This window comes from Corvus brachyrhynchos, unplaced genomic scaffold, assembly GCF_000691975.1.
Source record: "Corvus brachyrhynchos isolate BGI_N302 unplaced genomic scaffold, ASM69197v1 scaffold162, whole genome shotgun sequence".
NCBI lineage: Eukaryota > Metazoa > Chordata > Aves > Passeriformes > Corvidae > Corvus > Corvus brachyrhynchos.
The window spans coordinates 6,017,735-6,025,516 of NW_008236696.1; the positions used below are offsets into that span (position 1 = coordinate 6,017,735).

The following is a 7,782-nucleotide window of genomic DNA, read 5'->3' on the forward strand; positions in this document are numbered from 1 at the left end:
AGAGTGTGAAAGCTGGCTGGAATTTCTGGGAAGCATATCAAACTGTTCAAGAAGCACCCTGGAATTCCTGATCATAATCTCTGCAAATCTCTCTGCAATTCCTAGAACGAACAAGGATAGTCCTGGGAAGCACAAAAAAATACCCAAAAAGTAATGGAAAACTCATAGAGTCCACTCTGAATTTCTAGAATGCTCACTGAAAATCCACAGAAAGCTCATTGAAATTTCTAGAAAACCCTTGGATATTTTAAAGAGAGCACCAGGGAATTCCTAGGAAGCAACAGGAAATTTCTATTCTAAGCATTAGTTTGTGTTCTCATGCTCCCTGGGTGTGTGACAATTAGCATTCAAATTAGCTTTGGAGCTGCTGCGGGCACTCTTAAGTGGTCAGGATGGTGGTGATTGAGCTGGCTACTGGGATTTCTGGGTTTGGAAATTTCTATACTAAATACCAAATTTATATGTTTATAAACAAGCATAGCATTTATACACACTGAACTTCTAACAACATAAACAGTGGATATACTCTGCATCTAGAGAGTATCTCTACACCAGAGTTTTCCTCTTTCTGTTCCCTCTTCTCTTCCAGAGATCCCACAATAGCAAACTTTAACTATTAACGTTGAGGTTTTCCCTGCTTGAGCCCATCAGACCCTTGGCTCATCCCTGCAGGAGGAAGGACTGGGTCCCTTGGCCATTTACAGCCCTCTCACCTCCAGTGTGAGTGCAGCCTTTGGGATCCGTGCTCCAGCTGAAGAAATGCCATAACCCTGTAAACTCCTCCTCCTGTTTGTCACCTGTCCCTCTAACTTTTTTAAGGAGTGAGACTCGCCTTAGAGAGTGGCTCCAAGGTTTTGAAGCAGACCAGCTGCAGCTGCCCTTCTCTGTAAAGGCAGCTGCGCTTTCCCCTGTGTTCCCTCTCCCCTGCTTTAGTGTTGATCAGGCACTGTCCATGGCGAAAGAAGGATTTACAGAAATTCTCATTTTCAGCCTGATGTGCATCCAGCTGGCTTTCTCCTCTGAGAAGCCAAACAGAACTGATGTCGTGACCTCGGCAGGATGGTGGGAAGGGCTGTGTGGGATCTGGGCTTTGCTTGATCACGTTTTTTTGTTCTTTTTCTCCTCACATTCTTGCAGAATTTCTCCTCCAGTGAGCAGGCAAGGCTGTTGTGCCTCGTGTCACACTCCGGGGGTTCTTGGGGAGGGACACTTTTTCAGGGAGGTGCTGCTCAAGGAGGGGGACATCCACCCACTGGCCAGCACCTGGGCTGCTCAGGAAAATGCAAAGCTTGTGCCTCAAACCTGAAAAGCAGGACTCCACTGTCCTGTGTATCCAAAGAAGGACACTCACCATCACCTGGGGCATCACCCCAGCTCCACAGTTTAGGTTTTCCTTGGGGCAGGTGTCACTGCCATCTCTGCCAGGGGTTGAGCATTCCTGGGGCTGGGCCACTGGCTCTGTCAGCTGCAGATCCCAGGCTGGATCATAATCTGTTGCTTGATTTGAAAAGGAGGCTGTTCTCTGTGCCCAAGTGGAAGATTTTGCAGGAAATTTCTTCTTGCAGTAGCCTTTCCAAGTGGTTGCATTAAAAACAAAAGCAGTCAGGGAAGAGAGGAATATTTTTCAAAGCTTAAGCATCCTCCTGTTTTCTGTGTCAAACTTCAACTCTTACTTGCCAAAAAAAGATTTTAGTTTGGATTTTCAAAGAATACTTTGAATGAGCTTTGAGGCAATAAATAAATAAGAAGTTATTTGAGATTTTAGTTGATGACACACTGTTGGTTCTGTTGGAGCACAAACTGGCCCCTACTGGGACTGGCTCAGGCGCAGAGGGGTTTGCTTGGACCAATGTCCTGTGCTGATGCAGCTGAGATGCTGCTCACATACTGAATTACACAGCAACGCTTCCCCAGGGCCCTCTGCACAGAAAACCAAGGCAATGGAATTGCAAAACCTCTCTGCTCTCCCCAGCATCAGGCTGCCATAAAGCTGCTTTGTCTCCATTGGATAGGGCTTGTTCAGCTGCTGCTGAGCCTCAGGTTTCAGCTCTCCTCTCTCCCCAGGAGGATTTGGTGAGCCCACGTCAGGCTATTTATATCCCACCGTTCTTCAGTAATTTCCTGTCCAAGTCCTGACCAGGAGAGGCACAACAGAAACTTTGATTTTGTGTCCTGGGATGCATGAAGGAGGTGACAGGGTGAACTCAGCTCTTCTTAAGATCCAGAAAGCTCTTGGCCTGCTCAATGAAGAGCAGAGAGGGAGGAGGGACCAGCTGGTGGGTCCCCAAAAAGCTCCTTTCAGCTCCACTGCAAAACAATGAAGGAGGCTCCCAGGCACTTGCAGTCCAGTGCTGAAGGAGCCAGAGCTTTCTTCTCCCAGCAGGACTTCACAGATGAAGACAGGAGCATCCAGGGCTCAGCCTATTCCCCTATAATGTCAGCCCCCTGTGTATCTCAACTGCCCCCCTGGAGGAGATGCTGCTTTCTCCAACCTCTGCAAAACCTTGCTGCTGCCACCACCCTGGTCTGGAAGGAGGGAGTTCTCCAGCACTTTCTCTGTTCCTTCTTCCCAACAACATAGCTGATGGTACCTCTCCAGCAGAGATCACCCTTCAGAGATTCCTTACAGGAAAAGAGCTGACATCCAGGGGAGATGGACTGCTTTTTTGAGGCTGGGGGTGCCTCTGTGGAGAGGAGCAAGCATCAGGTTTCATCTATGAAGGAGGCCGTGAATGCTACTGTCCAATGTAAGTGTTTCCAGCAAATTATTTTCAGCTGCTTCTTGTCCATCCCTGAACCCCAGATTTCATGCTTAAGCTAAAAATAAAAAAGACCTTCATGTGAGGTTAAAGTAAACAGAGAATTTGCCCAGCCCTGCAGGAGCTATCTCAGTTCCTCCTCTGGGAGGGCATGGTGGGGAAACAAAAAGTTAATCTATCTTGGTTCTCATTGACACAAAATAGAAAAACACAATGAAATGGGAGAGCCACCCTAAAACTGAGAACAAAGACACTGCACCAATATTTCAGGTCCTTCTTCCTTCACTCTGAAGGGGAAAAATTTGCTCCATGCTTCATTCCTTGCAGGTTATCTTGGGAGGAACAATGTCCCCATAATTTCTGCTGACAATTAACCTCGCCTGTGCAGCCATTCTTCCCTGGGTCACCAGAGCAGCTATTTATACCCTTGGCCAGGGATGCTGTTGCCACCAAACCACTGTCCTGCCCCTTGGCCAGCCCTGCACCAAGGCAGTGGGCACACAGCCCCAGGGTGCCCCCCAAGCACCCTGCCCTGCTCCCAAGGACCTGTTTCACCTGGACCCTTACAGTGTAGACCCTCCTGTGCCCATTTTCTGCTCATGCTCTGTAAACACAAAGAAAAAACCCAGACATACACGTTGCTTAACCAAACCCTGTCAGGCAGCAGGGCCCATCAGACCAAATGCACAGGGTCGAGATGTCTGCGATTATGGTCTCCAGAATCTCTGATAAACTGATCTCCAAAGGGCTTGGGCAGAAACAGATTCTGCCTTGAGTCACCTCTCTGCCGTATGTGGGTAACACTGATTCCCCAGTGGCAGAGACACTGAAGGCTCACCTGAACACCTGCATGAGTATTTCTTCTGAGCAAAACCCCGAGCTTTAGCTGTGCAGCCAATGCCTGGAACTGCAGTATGGACCTCAAAACAAAACTCCAGACCTGGGTTGCTGCCAGCTGGAACATTTGCTCACACAGAACAGGATTTCAGAGGCTGGGACAGCATCTCCTCCCAAGACACAGAGCATGGGCCAGATTAATCCCACAGGTGCTGGAGAAACACATTGAACCAGGTTTGCCCAACCAGTTACTTTCACTGAGGGACCAAAGACCCTTGCTTCCACATGAAACCACCCTGAGGAAAGATCAGCACCCTTGGGTGATGGCCTTCACGCCCATTGGTCCCATTGGAGGTTACAAGCAAACATCACAAGCCTTGCACACTCCTGGAAATGTCCGTGATTATGAACTCTCCCATCCTGCCACTGCTGCAGGCTCAAGGTGGCCTCAGAGCTGGGCTGAAAACCCAACCCATCACCAATGCCAAGAGCAGCAAGCAAGGGAAGAGCCTGGGGCAGGCTGGCATCTGGCAGGAGTGAGGGTGGAGGGTGCTCCAGCCACCAGGATGCAGAAGAAAAATGGCCAACACCATCACCATTGTCAGCGGTGCCCACCCTTTGCATTGAAAGGCGAGGAGGAAGAGCTTTGCCTGGCCCCGGAAGGAAGGGGAGAGATAGGGAGGGTGACACTGCTGTGATGGGGAGAGGTGAGAGGATGAGGCCACTGAATGCCTGCAGGGGAGGAATAGCAATGCTGGGGGTTGTAGGGCTGTCAGGCCCCTCCTTGAAGACTGCTTACCTTGGGAGCTTTACCTGCAACATCTCCATCACCACTTCAGTCCCCAGCATGATGCCAAGCAGGGGGCTTGCACCTGAGTTAAGAAGTAGAAAGGGGAGGCTAAAGAAATGTCCAGGGCCTCCTGGAGGGACTCTGGGATCTGTCAAAGCAGCATGCTTTAGAAGTGATTTAACTCCCACCGAGGTTAATTGAGATGAAACCCATTAGTCAGGAGGGACAGAAGCACGCTTCCTGCCACCCCGGCCTCTCCCTCTAGCAAAGCCAGGAGTATTAGGTCCAATTAGCCCCTGGCAAGCAATCAGGGTGGGTCCCTCCACAAGCATCCCCAGACAGGCCCAGGAGAGCAACACTTCCTCAGAAATCAGCACTAATGAGTCACTGAAACGAAATGACATAATTCAAAGCACTGAGTCAGTCCTGCGGTTATTGGCCTCATCTGCCTGAGAGAAACTGGTCAGACCCCTTAGTATGGGGGCAGGATCCCACAGGTTTCCAGAACCTTCTCAGAGGTTTTCTAGCACCTTTCCAGAAGATTTCTGGACATTTCCTGGCCATTCCCTTGATGTTTTTCTAGTCTTTCTGGAGGTTTCCTGTTGTATCTCCAGAACATTCCTAGACTCTTCCTAAAGGTTTACTGGAATCCTCTAGGGCTGTGTAAGCCTCTTCACGTGTTGTTTTTGACACTCACAGGTTGGCCATTTCCAAATTTCCCAAGTGGCACCCTGGAAATTGAGCAAAGCTCAGCACCTCATTCAAGCACTGTGTGACACCTCAAGTGGTCACAGAGCAGCACCCTCAGCAGCCTGATTAGTGAACTGAAGAATTATGTAGACATCAGAAAAGAAATGGCATGTATGGAATCATTCTATAGTCTGAACATGTTTTGTGACACGAGCTCTCAAAAGCACCCTGTAGGAGCATTTCTCATCCTGTCTGGAGTCTTTTGAGCAGTGTCCTGCAAGAAAACAGCCTGAGCTACACATGTGTCTCATGAGGCACAGACCAGCATCCTCCTGTCCAAGGAGGAAAAAACAGCAGCTGGAGGAGAAAGCAAAAACAGTGGATGCTTTTCTGTAAGTGTTCTCAATCCTAAGCCACACTTCCCACATGCGTTTACACAGTGGAGAGAAAACACAGTGAGTGGCAGAGATGGGGAAGTGAGGACAGGCCAATTCCCAGTTCCCTCCTGGTGTCCCCAGCCTGGCACACATGGCCTTTTTCTTCCACAGCCACCAAAACCTCTTCTAAGAGTCTGGCTGCCTGTGTGTAACCTTACTACATGGACCCAGAATAGCAGCTGAAAAATCAGTTTGGGGCTGAGGTTTTTACATTTGCTTGTGCTAAGGGAGCTCCCAGGAAACATCACTGCCAGAGGCAGTAGGGATCTCGAAGGCACAAGAGAATAATTTAGCACAAGAATCAGGACTCCTCCGTGGTGCCCCAGGCAGTACCCAGTCGCTGGTGGGAGCTGCTCTGCACATAGAGATTTACACAGCCTCACTGAGAACCTGTAGCAAGCATCAGGTTGTTTTGGTTACCCTGAAAAATCTGTTGCAATATGAAAAGTGCGGCCAAAAGTCCTGTGAAAAGCAGCAGAGCAATCACAGCTTGGCCAAAGCACCAATGCAGGACTTTAGGTCCTTCTCAGCCAGCTATTCCCAGCATTTCTACTTGGACTCTAGAAATCCTCCAGCAATATCTGGCCTCTGGCAGGTTGCTGAACAACCTGAGAGTTTTCTTCTCCTCCCAGTGTCCTCCCCTCTCCACCGTATTTTATGACACAAGCCATTACTAACAAATTACCTGAATCACACCACACACCATATTGGTCAGCATTGGCAGAACATGCTGGAGTAAGGGATACATTCAGAGGGAAGGAACTGCAGCACCAGAAGACTCACACAATGTACATTTGTCCAGCTTCTGTTTCTCGCACCACAATACCAGGTCTTTGACCATGGGATTGGAGCAGTGGTTCCCTCTTTGTTTCCAGCTTTACTGACAATAACTGTCTGTAGCCTTTTCAGGTTCATTCTTGGCTCCACTCCAGCAGAGAACAGATCTGGATCATGCTGAGAACTGCAAGCTCTGACCAGCAACCTTACTGAGACATTTCAACTTGAGGAACTTGTGATTGAAGCCTAGGACTCAAAACTGGTTTTCAGTCCCACATCTCTGCTCAGTATTCCTTAGCTTTGCAGAGAACAAAGCAGACTATCCCACTGCTATAGTAACAATAACCAAAATAAACCATCTGCTGGAGAAGCTCCCAGGCACTACATGCAAGATTCGTCTTCCATTATTACCGATGCACATGAGATTGTGCTATGTTCATGTGGAGCAAATACTCTCCCCACACACACATACAATAAAAACCTCATTCAATTTATGTGCTGTTTCAAATGATGAAGCTTCACCCAGCATTTGTTGGCAGCAGACCAGGGCTCTGGCTTGCTGCTGACACACCCTTTGAAGCGTTACAGCCCAAAAGGTGAAGGGCCAGCTGGATAGTGCACGGTGGAGCACCATTCCTTCCTTCTGACTTCTCCTTATTCCGTATCCCTGACTAAAATTTCCCCTTAGCTAATGATGCACATCAGTGAGACAAGTTACATGTCTGGGTCCACCCCATCCAGGCCTGCAATGTAACCTGCTCATATCAGCTATTTTGCTCATATTTGGTGAAAACAGTGAAAGCACACACACAAAAGAAAAGGGTTTCTGTGAAACGAGGAGAAACATGCCCCCACTTCCCTCATTAACACCCAGAGCCCTTCTGTCAGCCCCACACCATCACATGAATACCAGGATAAGCAAGGGGGAAGATCACAGAGGTAATCTGGAAGCAGACCTCATCTGTGCAGCTGCTGGCAAGCAGCGACCTGCCCTCTGTGGCATCACTGCTATGGCTGGGCCAGGCTGCAGTTGTGACCCTGCTCGGCCTCAACAAATGCAGAGGTGTGCACAGATCCCAATGATTGTACAGAGGAGCAATCAATCAAGCTCTGCTAAACAAAGATGCACAATTTGAGTCTAGTTTTTAACATCTGGGGGGAACAAAAGTTGTTAGGTTTCCTTTTTTTTTTGTTAAGCAGCAAGTTTTCTGTCAAGAGTTTTTAATATATTTATTTGAAAACAAGGTTTTGTGAAAGAGTACACTAAATAGCATATATCTGTTCTTCAGCCATAAAACACGGACTGTCAGCTTTAGCTCAGCACAGATTGGGGCTGCATGCACTGAACATCAGATCTCAATAGGAAGGTCGTCATGTCTGTCTTTCTGTCAAGCATAATGTCTTCTTTAGATGACATGACCCTGGAGGAGGGAGAGAGAGAAACCAGAAAATCAAATGTGTTTAACGAAGGCTTCCTGTGGCTGGGGCCCCC

The 7,782-nt window shown here is 48.5% G+C and overlaps 1 protein-coding gene across 1 annotated transcript in view; it reads right to left on the reverse strand.

Annotated features, from left to right (window-relative positions):
* Positions 1–7,503: 7,503 nt before the first annotated feature.
* PSMD1 (proteasome 26S subunit, non-ATPase 1) overlaps positions 7,504–7,782 on the reverse strand; it is a 61,844-nt gene continuing 61,565 nt past the window's right edge. Inside the window, exon 24 of the mRNA XM_017727017.1 lies at positions 7,504–7,711. The gene's annotated coding sequence lies outside the window, so the exon portion shown is untranslated. The remainder of the gene's footprint in view (positions 7,712–7,782) is intronic.